We start from the raw sequence: 19,140 nt of genomic DNA, 5'->3' as shown, positions 1-19,140 counted from the left end.
TAGTCCTCCCTGTCAGACTGAGGGACAGGGTCTGGTAGTGCTCTAGTCCTCCCTGTCAGACTGAGGGACAGGGTCTGGTAGTGCTCTAGTCCTCCCTGTCAGACTGAGGGACAGGGTCTGGTAGTACTCTAGTCCTCCCTGTCAGACTGAGGGACAGGGTCTTGTAGTGCTCTAGTCCTCCCTGTCAGACTGAGGGACAGGGTCTGGTAGTGCTCTAGTCCTCCCTGTCAGACTGAGGGACAGGGTCTAGTAGTGCTCTAGTCCTCCCTGTCAGACTGAGGGACAGGGTCTTGTAGTGCTCCAGTCCTCCCTGTCAGACTGAGGGACAGGGTCTTGTAGTGCTCCAGTTCTCCCTGTCAGACTGAGAGACAGGGTCTGGTAGTGCTCTAGTCCTCCGTGTCAGACTGAGGGACAGCGTCTGGTAGTGCTCTAGTCCTCCCTGTCAGACTGAAGGACAGAGTCTGGTAGTGCTCTAGTCCTCCCTGTCAGACTGGGGCGGCAGGGTGGCCTAGTGGTTAGAGCGTTGGACTAGTAACCGGAAGGTTGCGAGTTCAAACCCCCGAGCTGACAAGGTACAAATCTGTCATTCTGCCCCCGAACTAGGCCGTCATTGAAAATAAGAATTTGTTCTTAACTGACTTGCCTGGTTAAATAAAGATAAAATAAAAAAAAGACTGAGGGACAGGGTCTGGTAGTGCTCCAGGTCTCCCTGTCAGAATAAGCAACAGAGGAATTGGAAACCATTTAAACTCCTGTAGAAGTGGCACTATGGTTATTGTGATGTTCCTTCTAGTGAGTTTACACAAACTGCAATCTCCTACCATTCTGATAGATTGGAGAACATGGTTGTAACGTTAATAATTTGGTTGAATCACAAATAAAACCTTTCTTGTGAATGACCTCATTACTGAGCTCATTGAATTTATGAATCTGTTGAGCTCTATGGACTTTATTCAACATGTTAATGGGTGCACCCATAACCACAGCTATACTCTGGACCTGGTTATTACCAAGGGACTTTCTATTGACATATCCTCCATTGTTGATGTTGTGTGTTTTTTACTAGCTTGTAGCCCATAGCACATGGTAATACTGAACACGTTATTAAGAAATGCTATCTTACCTCTGAAGTTGCTACAGATTGTATTGAGTGTATGAACAATACTCATTCACCTATTCTGCCTTCCTCTTGTGATGATTTAGTTGACAACTTTAATAGCAAATTAAGGACAACCATTGATACCATAGCTCCAGTAAAGGTTGAAAAAAGCCACATCCAAACAGAGAGCCCCTTGGATGAGTGAGGAAACTAATCAATTCAAGAGAAATTGCAGAAAGGGAGTGTAGAAAGTCAAAGTTGCAGGTCCATTATGATATTCTCAGAGAGCAACTTGGCATATATAAGGCAATTAGAAATGCCAGATGGGCTCATTTTTAATCACTAATGACTGTGTGTTTTTTACTAGCTTGTAGCCCATAGCACATGGTAATACTGAACACGTTATTAAGAAATGCTATCTTACCTCTGAAGTTGCTACAGATTGTATTGAGTGTATGAACAATACTCATTCACCTATTCTGCCTTCCTCTTGTGATGATTTAGTTGACAACTTTAATAGCAAATTAAGGACAACCATTGATACCATAGCTCCAGTAAAGGTTGAAAAAAGCCACATCCAAACAGAGAGCCCCTTGGATGAGTGAGGAAACTAATCAATTCAAGAGAAATTGCAGAAAGGGAGTGTAGAAAGTCAAAGTTGCAGGTCCATTATGATATTCTCAGAGAGCAACTTGGCATATATAAGGCAATTAGAAATGCCAGATGGGCTCATTTTTAATCACTAATGATCAGAATCATTCGAGAGTGCTCTTCTCAGCCATTGATGGCCTGATAAATCCTAAATGTGAATTTTCCTCCACATCTAAATGTGATGAGTTTGCAGTAAATTTCAGAGATAAGATAATTAACATTAGGCTCAGTCAAGCAAGACCTGATGAGAAGTTTTATGATATGTGCCCTAGCCTAACACGCAAAGGCACTATGGATTTATTTTCCCTGGTTGACACAGCGATGCTCAGGAATGTGATATCACAAATTAAGCATTCTACCTTCCTTCTCGATCCTATACCCACCACCTCCTTCAAAACAGTTTTTAATTGCAGATCTGACGAAGTGCAAGCTATTGTTAATCACTCCCTGTTCACAGGCACAGGGCCACAGTGTCTCCCGACCCCTCCTGTCTCAGCCTCCAGTATTTATGCTGCAATAGTTTATGTGTAGGGGGGGCTAGTGTCAGTCTGTTATATCTGAGGTATTCCTCCTGTCTTATCCAGTGTCCTGTGTGAATTTAAGTATGCTCCCTCGAATTCTCTCTCTCTCCTTTTCTCTCTTTCTCTCTCTCTTCTCTCTGAGGACCTGAGCCCTGGTACCATGCCTCAGGACTCAGGACTGATGACTCCTTGCTGTCCCCAGTCCACCTAGTCATGCTGCTGCTCCAGTTTCAACTGTTCTGCCTGTGGCTATGGAACCCTGACCTGTTCACTGGACGTGCTACCTTGTCCCGGACCTGTTTTGGACTCTCTCTCTACTGCACCTGTTGTTTCTAACTATGAATGATAGGCTATGAAATGCCAACTGACATTTACTCCTGAGGTGCTGACCTGTTGCACCCTCTACAACCACTGTGATTATTATTATCTGACCCTGTTGGTCATCTATGAACGTTTGAACATCTTGGCCATGTTCTGTTATAATCTGTTATAATAATCTTGAGTCCGGTACTGTTCAGTATATACAGTGCCTTGCGAAAGTATTCGGCCCCCTTGAACTTTGCGACCTTTTGCCACATTTCAGGCTTCAAACATAAAGATATAAAACTGTATTTTTTTGTGAAGAATCAACAACAAGTGGGACACAATCATGAAGTGGAACGACATTTATTGGATATTTCAAACTTTTTTAACAAATCAAAAACTGAAAAATTGGGCGTGCAAAATTATTCAGCCCCTTAAGTTAATACTTTGTAGCGCCACCTTTTACTGCGATTACAGCTGTAAGTCGCTTGGGGTATGTCTCTATCAGTTTTGCACATCGAGAGACTGAATTTTTTTCCCATTCCTCCTTGCAAAACAGCTCGAGCTCAGTGAGGTTGGATGGAGAGCATTTGTGAACAGCAGTTTTCAGTTCTTTCCACAGATTCTCGATTGGATTCAGGTCTGGACTTTGACTTGGCCATTCTAACACCTGGATATGTTTATTTTTGAACCATTCCATTGTAGATTTTGCTTTATGTTTTGGATCATTGTCTTGTTGGAAGACAAATCTCCATCCTAGTCTCAGGTCTATGGCAGACTCCATCAGGTTTTCTTCCAGAATGGTCCTCTATTTGGCTCCATCCATCTTCCCATCAATTTTAACCAATTTCCCTGTCCCTGCTGAAGAAAAGCAGGCCCAAACCATGATGCTGCCACCACCATGTTTGACAGTGGGGATGGTGTGTTCAGCTGTGTTGCTAATACGCCAAACATAATGTTTTGCATTGTTGCCAAAAAGTGCAATTTTGGTTTCATCTGACCAGAGCACCTTCTTCCACATGTTTGGTGTGTCTCCCAGGTGGCTTGTGGCAAACTTTAAACGACACTTTTTATGGATATCTTTAAGAAATGGCTTTCTTCTTGCCACTCTTCCATAAAGGCCAGATTTGTGCAATATACGACTGATTGTTGTCCTATGGACAGAGTCTCCCATCTCAGCTGTAGATCTCTGCAGTTCATCCAGAGTGATCATGGGCCTCTTGGCTGCATCTCTGATCAGTCTTCTCCTTGTATGAGCTGAAAGTTTAGAGGGACGGCCAGGTCTTGGTAGATTTGCAGTGGTCTGATACTCGTTCCATTTAAATATTATCGCTTGCACAGTGCTCCTTGGGATGTTTAAAGCTTGGGAAATCTTTTTGTATCCAAATCCGGCTTTAAACTTCTTCACAACAGTATCTCGGACCTGCCTGGTGTGTTCCTTGTTCTTCATGATGCTCTCTGCGCTTTTAACGGACCTCTGAGACTATCACAGTGCAGGTGCATTTATACGGAGACTTGATTACACACAGGTGGATTGTATTTATCATCATTAGTCATTTAGGTCAACATTGGATCATTCAGAGATCCTCACTGAACTTCTGGAGAGAGTTTGCTGCACTGAAAGTAAAGGGGCTGAATAATTTTGCACGCCCAATTTTTCAGTTTTTGATTTGTTAAAAAAGTTTGAAAAATCCAATAAATGTCGTTCCACTTCATGATTGTGTCCCACTTGTTGTTGATTCTTCACAAAAAAATACAGTTTTATATCTTTATGTTTGAAGCCTGAAATGTGGCAAAAGGTCGCAAAGTTCAAGGGGGCCGAATACTTTCGCAAGGCACTGTATGTTACCCCTTGGCAGCGTTATCAGAAAGCACAGCAGACGATACACAACTACATTTCTGTGTCACCAGAGGATTTTAACCCCACAGATAAATTATTAGACTGTGTTATTGATTTAAATACTTGCATGACTCACAACTTCTTCCAGCTAAATCAAGACAAGACCGAGGTAGTTATTGTTAGCACAGAGAAAGAATCTTGTCGCACATTTTAATTCATGGGCAATAATGATAAAACAGTAGGTAAACAAACTAAGTGTCATTTTAGATTCTTAACTCAATTTAGAATCCCACATTAGGAATGTGACCAAAATAGCTTTTTACCACATGAAGAACATTGCCAAGGTGCTGCCATTTCTCTCTCAGGCTGATATAGAGAGGCTCATCCATGCTTTTATTACAAACAGGCTTAACTACAGTAATGATCTCCTGTCTGGTCTACCCAAGAAAGCCATTGGTCAACTGCAAAACATACAGAAAGCTGCAGTACAAGACCAGACAGAAAGCACACATTACACTGGTTTTAAAGTCTGCACTGGCTGCCTGTGAGTTTTAGGATGAATTTTAAGATTATTTTTAAATCAATCCACGTTTGCGCACTGAAATAAATGTCAGACATTTGTATGATTTTTAAGAAATTAATTTGCATTTTATTGCATGACAAAAGTATTTGATACATACTTTGTTTGCAATTACAGAGATTATACGTTTCCTGTAGTTCTTGCAAATTAATTTCTTAAAAATCATACAATGTGATTTTCTGGATTTTTGTTTTAGATTCCGTCTCTCACAGTTGAAGTGTACCTATGATAAAAATTACAGACCTCTACATGCTTTGTAAGTAGGAAAACCTGCAAAACCGGCAGTGTTTCAAATACTTGTTCTCCCCACTGTGTGTGTGTGTGTATATATATATATATATATATATATATATATATATATATATATATATATATATATATATATATATATATATATATATATATATATATATATATATATATATATATATATATATATATATATAAATCCCAGCCCCGTCCCCGCAGGAGGTTTTTGCCTTTTGGTAGGCCATCATTGTAAATAAAAATGTGTTCTTAACTGACTTGCCTAGCTACATAAAGAAGGTTAAATAAAAAAAATAAAATAAATAAAATAAAACACTAGCAGTAGTTCCAACTTTTCAGTTTGGATAATGAAAAAACATTTCTCATACCTCATTTGGGTACGTTTTCCGAGCAGTTACTTGCTCCAGCTCCGCCTTGATCTAAACAGGAAGCCTGTTGGACCTTAGTGCAGCTGAAAGCAAGCCCTTTGGACCCTAGTGTAGTTGTAAGCAAGCGGGTCGGATCTGCTAGCTATCTGCTGGAGAAGCAGCAACACCGCCTCTGGATCAGTTGGATTTGCAGCCTAGGTGTGCCCAGCTGTAAACATAGCAGCTTGTTTTCACGCCAAAACGCGGAGTGAAGGAATGTCGCCAACATAAAAAGGTGAGTTATTAGCGATGCATGTGCGCATTGTAGATGTCATGTTGCCAATTAATTTGTGCTTTGCATCGGAATTCAGCGGTATTCGGGGGCTCAACAACGGAAGTTCAGTACCGCTGCCGCGAGTTGAGTACACTTTACATTGACGCGGTTGTTATTTCTCACTGCTATGATAAATGGTTGCTTTTCATGTAACATGCTACAATGTAACGCCGTACATTCATTCATTCATGCATGCAGTTATTTGTCACAATGTAGGCCTGACTGCGTAACCGTTGAAATTCGCCGACTCCTCGGTGACATGGGGGCTGGCATGTAATTTATGAAACACTCGAAACCAGAGACAGTGCATGTGACTGTCTGAAACTGTAGCCTACCCGGTGCAACAGATATTCGGCCCGTGTTATAGCTTTCCGTGGTCATTACATCTAAAGAGTCGTCTATTATATTTGAACTCGTGGGTGGATCGGTCGGATGCGGGTTCATTGGGTTAGATTTACCGTTCATCACTACTGACTATTGGTGGTGGTAGTAGTGTTGTACAGATGGAAGAGCCTGCTATAGTCCCTTTTGAAGGAGGTCTATTTACACCAGGGTTCCCCAACTGGCGACCCGTGGTTTTATTTAGCCCCCCAAATTGTCTGAGGAGCAATTGTTGTTGTTGTTACATTTTTATTGTTGGACATAAAATACTAAAAACACCAGGAAAGCCGATCCAAGTGATTTACATTTTGGATATCTGTATCAAATCAAGTATTCCCACGCATAATAGAGAGACAGGTGATCGTATTCAAACGTAAGCAAGGTTGGAAAATGATGAGGTTTTGTCAAATACCACATATGTTTGGGCTTCTTGCGGTCAATTTGCAGTCTACAAATTATTTTATGTTCCGGCCCCCTGACCGATGCTCAAGAAAAATCGTCCCGCGGGCTGAATCTAGTTCATGATCACGGTTTACACTGTTGTTGGCTAATGCTTATCCATCCTGTATAGCCATGCTGCATACTGAAGGGACCAGAGGAGGCTGCTGAGGAGAGATCGGTTCATACTAATGGCTGAAACGGAGTATTATGGCTGGAATGGAATTGTATCAAACACATGACCACGTGTTTGATACCATTCCATAAATGCCAGTCAAGCCATTATTATGAGCCATCCTTCCCTCAGCAGCCTCTACTGGAAGGGACCTGCCCTTTCCTATCATTCTTCTCACTGGTATAAACACACAAGTTTATTGAATAAGGTTGCTGGAGACCTTATCTTGCCCATATATTTTTCTAGACCCTTATTGCCCACTGGCAATGCAGGAGAGTTTGTGGCTGCCTGTCACCTGCCATGCACTCATCATGGATGAGGTAGCCTACTACACTGTGTGTTCTTTTGGGAGGCATCACTGGGGCTGAGCTCCCTGCCATCCAGGACCTCTATATCAACCGGTGTCGGAGGAAGGCACGATTTGATTTGAAAATTGCCAAAGACTCCAGCCAAAGACTGTTCTCTCTGCTACTGTCCAGCAAATGGTACCGGAGCATCCACTCTCGGACACCCAGGATCCGAGACAGCTTCTACCCCCAATCCATAATACTGCTAAATACCCAGATTGCTAAATAGTCAATTAATGGTACCTAAACTATATGCACTGACCTTAAGAACAATCACCTGACTATATATACACACCATATGCACACTCACACACTACATTAACACTCCCATACAAAACCCATACAGACCACACACACACACGCATACCAACACAACACAAACATACATTCATACACTTTACAAACACACACACACACTCTCATCCATACACTTTTACACTCATCATTTGCTGCTGCTACTCTGTTCTTTATTTGACTTTTATTATTATCTATCCTGATGTCTAGTCACTTTACCCTGCCTTCATGTGCATATCTACCTCAAATACCTTATTATTATCTATCCTGATGTCTAGTCACTTTACCCTGCCTTCATGTACATATCTACCTCAAATACCTTATTATTATCTATCCTGATGTCTAGTCACTTTACCCTGCCTTCATGTACATATCTACCTCAAATACCTTATTATTATCTATCCTGATGTCTAGTCACTTTACCCTGCCTTCATGTACATATCTACCTCAAATACCTTATTATTATCTATCCTGATGTCTAGTCACTTTACCCTGCCTTCATGTACATATCTACCTCAAATACCTTATTATTATCTATCCTGATGTCTAGTCACTTTACCCTGCCTTCATGTACATATCTACCTCAAATACCTTATTATTATCTATCCTGATGTCTAGTCACTTTACCCTGCCTTCATGTACATATCTACCTCAAATACCTTATTATTATCTATCCTGATGTCTAGTCACTTTACCCTGCCTTCATGTACATATCTACCTCAAATACCTTATTATTATCTATCCTGATGCCTAGTCACTTTACCCTGCCTTCATGTGCATATCTACCTCAAATACCTTATTATTATCTATCCTGATGCCTAGTCACTTTACCCTGCCTTCATGTACATATCTACCTCAAATACCTTATTATTATCTATCCTGATGTCTAGTCACTTTACCCTGCCTTCATGTACATATCTACCTCAAATACCTTATTATTATCTATCCTGATGCCTAGTCACTTTACCCTGCCTTCATGTGCATATCTACCTCAAATACCTTATTATTATCTATCCTGATGCCTAGTCACTTTACCCTGCCTTCATGTACATATCTACCTCAAATACCTTATTATTATCTATCCTGATGTCTAGTCACTTTACCCTGCCTTCATGTACATATCTACCTCAAATACTTCATACCTCTGCACATTGATCTAATACTGGTACTCCCTGGATATAGCTACATTCTTGCATATTTTAAATGTTTTAACTGTTACTAATATATATATATAATATATATTTATATTTTTACGCAAGTGTTTCACTGTAAAGTCTACACCAGTTGGGGAAAGAGAAGGGAAGGGGTATACCTAGTCATTTAACAAAAATGTATCTTCCGAATTTAACTGAATCTGAATCAGATGGGTGCGGGGGGCTGCATTAAACGGGGAGCAGTTGTTGTGGGGGTTAACTGCCATACTCAACGGCAGAACAGCGGTGAGCAAAGGCATGTCCTGAGCCTGTTACCTGTTAAGAAGCATCTAGTCAGCCATTCAACCAGACAAGTGTTAGTTCTCAAGTCTCACAAGCCTTCCTTCTCTCATCCTGAATCATGATGCACTGTACTTGGGCTACTATTTCATTTCGCATGAAGGGGTTTGGAACCACGGCGGTTGGATTGCGTACCAGAAAAGTGTGTCAGCTCGCTTCTCTCTCTTTACATTTGAGGTTTTGAGTGTTTGTGACCATTAACAGCTCTCTCTTCTCTTGTGTGTGTGAAGTTTACAAACAATTAGGTTTACATACAATTAGGAGTCATCTAAAACTCATTTTTCAACCACTCCACAAATTTCTTGTTAACAAACTATAGTTTTGGCAAGTCGGTTAGGACATCTACTTTGTGCATGACACAAGTACTTTTTCCAACCATTGTTTACAGACAGATTATTTCACTTATAATGAACTGTATCACAATTCCAGTGGGTCAGAAGTTTACATACACTAAGTTGAATATGCCTTTCAACATGGCTTTAGAAGCTTCTGATAGGCTAATTGACATAATTTGAGTCAATTGGAGGTGTACCTGTGGATGTATTTCAAGGCCTACCTTCAAAGTCAGTTCCTCTTTGCTTGACATCATGGGTAAATCATAAGAAATAAGCCAAGAACTCAGAAAAAATCTGTAGATCTCTACAAGTCTGGTTTATACTTAGGAGCAATTTCCAAACGCCTGAAGGTACCAGGTTCATCTGTACAAACAATAGTACGCAAGTATAAATACCATGGGACCACGCAGCCATCATACCGCTCAGGAAGGAGAGGCGTTCTGTCTCCTAGAGATGAACGTACTTTGGTGCGAAAAGTGTAACTCTATCCCAGAACAACAGCAAAGGACCATGTGAAGAATCTGGAGGAAATAGGTACAAAAGTATCTATATCCACAGTCCTATATCGACATAACCTGAAAGGCCACTAAGCAAGGAAGAAGCCACTGCTCCGAAATCACCATTAAAAAAAAGCCAGACTACAGTTTGCAACTGCACATGGGGACAACTATCGTACTTTTTGGAGAAATGTCCTCTGGTCTGATGAAACAAAAATAGAACTGTTTATCCATAATGACCATTGTTATGTTTGGAGGAAAAGGGGGGAGGCTTGCAAGCCGAAGAATACCATCCCAACTGTGAAGCACGGGGGTGGAAGCATCATGTTGTGGGGGTGCTTTGCTGCAGGAGGGACTGGTGCACTTCACAAAATAGATGGTGTCATGAGGCAGGACAATTATGTGGATATATTGAAGCAACATCTCAAGACATCAGTCAGGAAGTTAAAGCTTGGTCTCAAATGGACAATGACCCCAAGCATACTTCCAAAGTTGTGGCAAAATGGCTTAAGGACAACAAAGTCAAGGTATTGGAGTGGCCATCACAATGCCCTGACCTCAATCCTGTAGAGAATTTGTGGGCAGAACTGAAAAAGCGTGTGTGAGGAAGGAGGCCTACAAACCTGCTCTGTCAGGAGGAATGGGCCAAAATTCACCCAGCTTATTGTGGGTAGCTACCCAAAACAATTGACCCAGGTTAAACAATTTATGGGCAATGCTACCAAATACTAATTGAGTGTATGTAAACTTCTGACCCACTGGGAATGTGATGAAAGATATCAAAGCTGAAATTAATCATTCTCTCTACTATTATTCTGTCATTTCACATTCTTAAACATAAGTGGTGATCCTAACTGACCTAAGAGAGGGGATTTTTACTAGGAATAAATGTCAGGAATTGTGAAAAACTTAATTTAAATGTATTTGGCTCAGGTGTATGTAAACCTCCGACTTCAACTGTATGTGTAGGACCTGTGTGTGTGTTTGTATGTCTTAGTCACAAATGTTCTCCCTCCCGCTTTCTGACCTTGGATGATATCTAAAGTGAATGCAGGTTTTTTTGTTTGTTCTTGAACACACCGGTAAGATGATTCATGAGTCATGTGGTATGGTATCTTAACCAGCTCAATGAAAATACTTACTGGATGAACACTAGTACGCACACACAAATTCAGCAAAAAAAGAATTGTCCCTTTTTCAGGACCCTGTCTTTCAAATATAATTCATAAAAATCCAAATAACTTCACAGATATTCATTGTAAAGGGTTTAAACATTGTTTCTCATGCTTGTTCAATGAACCATAAACAATTAATGAACATGCACCTGTGGAACAGTCGTTAAGACACTAACAGCTTACAAACGGTAGGAAATTAAGGTCACAGTTAGCAAAACTTAGGACACTAAAGAGGCCTTTCTACTGACTCTGAAAAACACAAACAGAAAATTCCCAGGGTCCCTGCTCATCTGCGTGAACGTGCCTTAGGCATGCTGCAAGGAGGCATGAGGACTGCAGATGTGGCCAGGGCAATACATTTCAATGTCCGTACTGTGAGACGCCTAAGACAGCGCTACAGGGAAACAGGACGGACAGCTGATCGTCCTCGCAGTGGCAGACCACGTGTAACAACACCTGCACAGGATCGGTACATCCGAACATCACACCTGCGGGTGTCCGCAATAGGCTGAGAAAGGCTGGACTGAGGGCTTGTAGACCTGTTGTAAGGCAGGTCCTCACCAGACAGCACCGGCAACAGCGTCGCCTATGGGCACAAACCCACCGTTACTGGACCAGACAGGACTGGCAAAAAGTGCTCTTCACTGATGAGTCGCGGTTTTGTCTCACCAGGGGTGATGATCGGATTCGCATTTATCATCGATGGAATGAGCGTTACACAGAGGCCTTTACTCTGGAGCGAGATCGATTTGAAGATGGAGGGTCCGTCATGGTCTGTGTCACAGCATCATCGAACTGAGCTTGTGGTCATTGCAGGCAGTCTCAACGCTGTGCGTTACAGGGAAGACATCCTCCTCCCTCATGTGGTACCCTTCCTGCAGGCTCATCCTGACATGACCCTCCAGCATGACAATGCCACCAGCTATACTGCTCATTCTGTGTGTGATTTCCTGCAAGACAGGAATGTCAGTGTTCTGCCATGGCCAGCGAAGAGCCCGGATCTCAATCCCATTGAGCACATCTGGGACCTGTTGGCTCGGAGGGTGAGGGCTAGGGCCAGGGCCATTCCCCCCAGAAATATCTGGGAACTTGCAGGTGCCTTGGTGGAAGAGTGGGGTAACATCTCACAGCAAGAACTGGCAAATCTGGTGCAGTCCATGAGGAGAAGATGCACTGTAGTACTTAATGCACCTGGTGGCCACACCAGATACTGACTTACTTTTGACCCCCCCCCCCCCCCCCCTTTGTTCAGAGACACATTATTCAATTTCTGTTAGCCACATGTCTGTGGAACTTGTTCAATTTGTCTCAGTTGTTGAATCTTATATTCATACAAATCTTTACACGTTAAGTTTGCTGAAAATAAACGCAGTTGACAGTGAGAGGATGTTTTTTCTTTTTTTGCTGAGTTTACATGCATTACATTTAACCATATGTATCCTGAGCTGTATATGTTTTAAAGGTTATGTTCTATGCTTCTGGCTTTATTTTGACTCTCACTGTTAACCCACACTGTCAGACATGTCTGGCTTCATGGTGTGAACTCTTTCTCGGTCCCCACACTGCCCAAAGCCCCCCCCCCCCTGTGTGTGTTTGTACACTGCAGTATTGTTAGTCAACAGCTGTTATAGGCTTATCTATAGTCCATGGCCAGATTGCTTTCTCTATAAATAGCCCTGCAAAGATTCTCTGTCACCATTTTACTTAATTTCCAACAGACTTAAACCTCATCACGTGCTTGCATGTATGTGTATGTCCTCCTGTGTTCCTATATCCACCTTGGAGTTTGTTATTTGTTTATTACTAAGTGTGTTTCTGTCTTTCATTGACCTTGTTTGTTGTACATGTGAATACAGTACATATGTTTGTGTTTAGGATGGGGTGGTGGGTATAGGCATATGTTTGACTGCTAAACAAACAAACACACACTAAATGCCTGGCACTTTGCCACCATCAGGGCAGGGCATTCAGAGGGGGAGGGGGGCTAATAGGGGTGGGGGAGGGAGGGCACAGTGTGGATGCCATGGTAACCAGTGATCCATGCAGGCTAGGTTAATGTGTGCCACACAAGATGATGCCATGCTGGCAGGCTGCATACAGCTGAATGTGTTGGCTTCTCTGATCACACTCCCTTCCCCTCTACCCTGTCTATGGGCCAACTGAATGTACAACTGGGGCAAATGAGTACAAATATATATATATGTATATTATACACACACATACAAACACAAACATTTTTAAGTCCACACAAACACACACACATAAATCACATCATTCCCTGGCCTTGTAACTGATTACATAAGATGAGAGTCATCTGTAGGGAAAAGGTTAAAGAGTGACCTAACTATGGCTGTTACGGTGACTGTAATACCGCCACTCTGGCGGTCACAAGTTGTGACGGCAGTCAAATTCCACGTGACCATTTAGTCACGGTAATTAGACTTCTCCAAGCTCTGATGCTGCTGATGGACATTATTAGCCTACCAAACTTGCTAACTGCCTGGTACTCAGCATTCTTGTCACTCTGACATCAATGCAAATGTATTCAAAAATCAAATAAAAAATTGGAGCCTGTGAGAAAGCCTCGATCACGTGACGGGCATTGGCTGATAAGAATTGAGCTATCTGAGTGAGAGGTGCTTCGGAACACACAGCTGGGAGAGGGAATTCTAATTATTATATTAGGAATAGGGAGATCTGTTTCTTTGTTAACGGCTTAACACAGAGTAGTTGCATGTGTGCACTCCCTCAGAAATCTTTTGGAGAAAACATCCTATTTTATTCAGTTATGTTCAATAATTATTGTACTCTTCATACTAAAATATAATGCCATGGAATTCTAAGAAAATCCTGTCTGCTAAATGAACTAATGTAGCCCACAGCCATATGATATAGCCAGATCAGGGCCTAACATAAGGACAAGGAGTATGCTATTCTGTTCTTCTGAAATAGACATTTTCTTTATATCATGTTTCTTTAGACCTGTCTGAAATACATAATGAATGTATTGTGAAGGTGTAGACTATGGAACGTCTACATTTTTAAAAAAGTCTAATAAATCCAATAGTCTGCATCAGTGGCTTGTAGGCTATGTTTGGAAGCCAGGAGATGCTAAATGTGTTTATGATAATTAACGATCAGTTACCGTGAGACTGTCAAGCAAATAACTGCTAATCACTGGCTGACATGTCATGACCGCCACAGTCCTAGACCTAACTGACCTTTTACACTGTAAATGTCTCTCTCGTTTCTTAGGATCGGCACTTTTTTTTCAAATGTTGCCTAAAATGACAAATCCCAAATCTAACTGCTTGTAGCTCAGACCCTGAAGCAAGGATATGCATATACTAGGTACCATTTGAAAGGAAACACTTTGAAGCTTGGAGGAATGTAGGATAATATAACTGACCCTGAGTCTCAGTGCAAATCCTAGATAAACAGCCTAATGAGTGTTTATATTACATTAATTTCACTTTCTGCTCTCATGAATATGTCTGAACCATAACCACATACAGAAATGTAATTATAGCAAATACAAAATACATACAAATGTATGTGGACACCCCTACAAATGAGTGGATTTGGCTATTTCAGCCACACCCGTTGCTGACAGGTGTAAAAAATCAAGCACACAGCCATGCAATCTCCATAGTGAAACGTTGGCAGTAGAATGGCCTTTTTGTTTTGTTTAATTTATTTAACCCTTATTTAACTAGGCAAGTCAGTTCAGAACAAATTCTTATTTACAATGACGGCCTACCCCGGCCAAACCCTAAACCAGAATGTGCTGGGCCAATTGTGCGCCGCCCTATGGGACTCCCAATCACGGCCGGTTGTGATACAGCCTGGAATCGAATCAGGGTTTGTAGTGACGTCTCTAGGACTGAGATGCAGTGCCTTAGACTGCTGTGCCACTCAGGAGCCCTGAAGCTCAGTGACTTTCAATGTTGCACCACCATAGGATGCTACCTTTTCAACAAGTCAGTTCGTCAAATTTCTGCCCTGATAGAGCTGCCCTGGTCAACTGTAAGTGCTGTTACTATGAAGTTACTCCTAGACGTTTCCACAACGGCTCAGCCGTGAAGTGGTAGGCCACACAAGCTCACAGAACTGGACCACTGAGTGCTTAAGCGCATAGCACGTACAAATCTTCTGCCCTCAGATGCAACACTCAGTACCGAGTTCCAAACTGCCTCTGGAAGCAACGTCAGCACAATCACTGTTCGTCGGGAGCTTCATGAAATGGGTTTCCATGGCCGAGCAGCCGCACAAAAACTTAAGATTATCATGCGCAATGCAAAGCGTCGGCTGGAGTGGTGTAAAGCTTTCCGCCATTGGACTCTGGAGCAGTGGAAGCACGTTCTCTGGAGTGATGAATCACGTCCTTCGGACGAATCTAGGTTTGGCGGATGCCAGGAGAACACTACCTGACCCAATGTATAGTAGCAACTGTAAAGTTTGGTGGAGGAGGAATAATGGTCTGGGGCTGTTTTTCATGGTTTGGGCTAGGCCCCTTAGTTCTGGGACAGCTCAATGACATTCTAGACGCCTCAAAGTTGGAAGCACAGAATCAACAGTTTGGGGAAGGCCCTTTCTTGTTTCAGCCTGACAATGCCCCCATGCACAAAGAGGTCCATACAGAAATGGTTTGTCGAGATTGGTGAGGAAGAACTTGACTGGCCTGCATAAAGCCCTGACCTCAACCCCATCAAACACCTTTGGGATGAATTGGAACGCCGACTGTGAGCCAGGCCTAATCACCCAACATCAGTGATCGACCTCACTAATGCTCTTGTTGCTGAATCGAAGCAAGTCCCCGCAGCAATGTTCCAAAATCTAGTTATTATTATTTTTTAAATGTTTTTGACAAATTGAATGGTATGCTTCACCATTGTAGTAGATGGGGTTCAGTTAAACCGCGGTGAATCATGGGAATCAAAATAATAATTTGTGAATCGCAAACAGAAAAAGGGAAAATGTATCTGTAGCCTTCCTTCTGCTGCACAACTCATTTTGTAGGTACTTTAAGTTGATTTGGATTGAATTTATGGGACATAGCAACACTATGTGCTAGTAATCAACCTGAAGTAAACACTTCTTATATACATTATAAAGCATATCGGCTCTAAAAATCCTTGATGCATGCTGAAACAACAGTCATTTTCAAAGTTTTTCCTCATAAACCTTCCCAATTAAATGTTGACTGCAAAGTAGGCCTACCTGGCAGAATGATATTATGATGATTTGTTTCACTTGGGTGCACATTTGTTTTGCATGCTCTGCCATCACATGTGCAGTACAGAAACCTTACTGAAACACCGCTAGCCTAACACAAATGTACTGTGACTAAAACTTGGCTGGCACATGTTTTCAATGGCGCTCTCTAACACCTGACACCAATATAGTAGATTAGATAGGTACTCTGACTGGGACTCAAATCCTGGTGACTGTAATTCCAAAACCATTATAATATCATAATCCTCGCTATATGAGCCAGGATGAGGGCGGCAGATAGCCTAGCAGTTAAGGGTGTTGGCCCAGTAACCTAAAGTCGCTGGTTCGAATCCATGAGCCGACTCGGTGACAAATCTATAGATTTGCCCTTGAGCAAGGCAGTTAACCCTAATATTGTTCCTGTAAGTCGCTCTGGATAAGTGCGTCTGCTAGATGACCAAAATGTAATGATACTATTCCTACCAAGTGTGTTAACCCTATTTGCACAATGCATAGTGTGTTTGCCTTTCACGCCAGTGACCCAGTTTCACTTCCTTGTCCTGCCATTTGCTACATTGGTGTCAGAAGTGGGATAGGGGACATTCAGCCATTGGAGGGCACAGCTCTGATGTGTTAGGGAGATGAAGGACAGGGACATGCCTTCACGTACGGAGAGGGCGGTGTAGCAAGCCTCGCTATATGAGAGACGTTACAGTGAGTTAACTCTATTGCAACAATGCGTAGGGTATTTGTCTTTCACACCAGCGAAACGAGTTGTATTCACTGCCCCACCGTTCACTACAATAGCAAAAGGCTAAAATCTCTAGGTGAGGTCGCTAGGTGAGGTCGCTAGGTGAGGTCGCTAGGTGAGGTCGCTAGGTGTTGTACAAAGGTTGCTTAGTATTATTACAAGGAGTACAACTTTTTTATTGTTTTATTATGATATTTAGATTTTTTTTGCTGGATTTGTCTCCCTTAAAAAAATATTCAAATAAGTTATACAGTTCATTTGTTTTCTAGTGATCATAATAGAGTACAATTCTACTCTAGGCTGTAAACGGCAGTGAAATGTCATTTGAATACTGGCGCAAAAGCCCCGTTATTTGAATGTTTCATTCTATTTCAGTTGTGGGTCTACTCTCGACAGATTATAAGGTCTAGAAAGACACAGGACAGTTTGGCAGTATTTTTACTTCTGGTACTTTTGTGCCGATCTGTTGCCGATCATCATTCTCCCAAGGTGTCCTATATAGTGTAACCATATAGGCCTATGCTCCCAGCAGGCCCAATTATTCAGGAAAACTTCACGTGCATTCTGACTCCTTTATGTAACACATCAATACAGTTTAAATGTATTACCTTATAAACATAAACACAACCAGTCACTATTAGGGCTGTTGCGTGACCGTATTACCGCCACTCCGGCGGTCACGAGTCATGAAGGCAGTCAAATTCCACAAATGAATTAAGCTTCTCCAAGCTCTGATGCTGCTGTTGGTCATTAGTTGCCTACACAACTTGCTACCTACCTGGTACTCGGCACGCTATTGTCCCTCTAATCACTTTGACATCAATGCAAATGTAATCGAAAATCGAATCAAACACTTCATGAGGGCTCATGTTGCGCAATATTTCTATAGGCTATGCAATAGTTGAAAAAACAGTGATGGCCTCTACTAAAAAGAGGAGGCTATGCCTACTATATTTATTTCTCAACTTTCCTAATATTAATCACATTGTTTATCTTTAAAACAGAAGTATAGCTTACTTGGCTGGCATGAAAATGAACCACGGGAAACCTGTCCTCCATTCGCTAAGTGCATAGATGATATGTATTTTTCCCATGATAATGGTCCATTCTAAATCAGTGAATTTCACACACATATATTATTTAGTATACAGTACCAGTCAAAAGTTTGGACACACCTACTCATTCCAGGGTTTTTCTTTATTTTTACTATTTTCTAGATTAGTAGTGAAGACATCAAAACTATGGAATCATGTAATAACCAAAAAAGTGTTAAAGAAATTCTTCAAAGTTTGCCTTGATGACAGCTTTGCACACACTTGGCATTCCCTGAACCAGCTTCACCTGGAAGGCTTTTCCAACAGTCTTGAAGGAGTTCCCACATGCTGAGCACTTGTTGGCTGCTGAACGCTCAAAACCTGTTTCAATCGGCTTTCCACCAGACACTGGGAGATGAATTCACCTTTCAGCAGGACTAAAACACAAGGCCAAATCTACACTGTAGTTTCTTACCAAGGAGACTGTGAATGTTCCTGAGTGGCCGAGTTACAGTTTTGACTTGAATCTTCTTGAAAATCTATGGCAAGACCTGAAAATTGTTGTCTAGGAATGATCAACAACCACTTTGACCGAGCTTAAATAATTTGGAATAATGGGAAAATGTTGCATAATCCAGGTGTGGAATGCTCTTAGACTTGCCCAGAAAGACGGCTGTAATCGCTGCCAAAGGTTCTTCTACAAAGTATAAAGTATTGAGTCAGGGGTGTGAATACTTATGTAAAATTAGATATCTGTATTTCATTTTCAATACATTTTCAAACATTTCTAAAAACATGTTTTGACTTTAATTATGGGGTATTGTGTGTAGATGGTCGTCCCTAACACAACAAAATGTCAAAAATCGGCCATTCGATGAATGGAAAGAGACATCTGTTACAAAACACCAAAAAGGTTAATGACCTTCGGGAGATTGCCAAGCCTTTGATACTGAGTAGGGAGTGGATGTATTTTCTGTTTGTCGAGATTGACATACTCTATTGGATTGTGATGTTGAAAACTCAAACCATGATGAAAGTGCTTGAAGTGGATAATCGGTATGCGG

The 19,140-nt window shown here is 41.7% G+C and overlaps 1 protein-coding gene across 2 annotated transcripts in view; it reads left to right on the top strand.

Annotated features, from left to right (window-relative positions):
- The first annotated feature begins 5,480 nt into the window (after positions 1-5,480).
- LOC110501638 (vang-like protein 1) overlaps positions 5,481-19,140 on the top strand; it is a 60,520-nt gene continuing 46,860 nt past the window's right edge. For both annotated transcript variants that reach the window (XM_021579339.3, XM_021579338.3), the window contains exon 1: positions 5,481-5,903. The gene's annotated coding sequence lies outside the window, so the exon portion shown is untranslated. The remainder of the gene's footprint in view (positions 5,904-19,140) is intronic.

The sequence above is a fragment of the Oncorhynchus mykiss genome, chromosome 22, assembly GCF_057628025.1.
Source record: "Oncorhynchus mykiss isolate SJ-2025 chromosome 22, ASM5762802v1, whole genome shotgun sequence".
Classification (NCBI taxonomy): Eukaryota; Metazoa; Chordata; class Actinopteri; order Salmoniformes; family Salmonidae; genus Oncorhynchus; species Oncorhynchus mykiss.
Note: the sequence above shows the minus strand (reverse complement) of the source record. Positions and strands in the feature narration are given on the sequence as shown.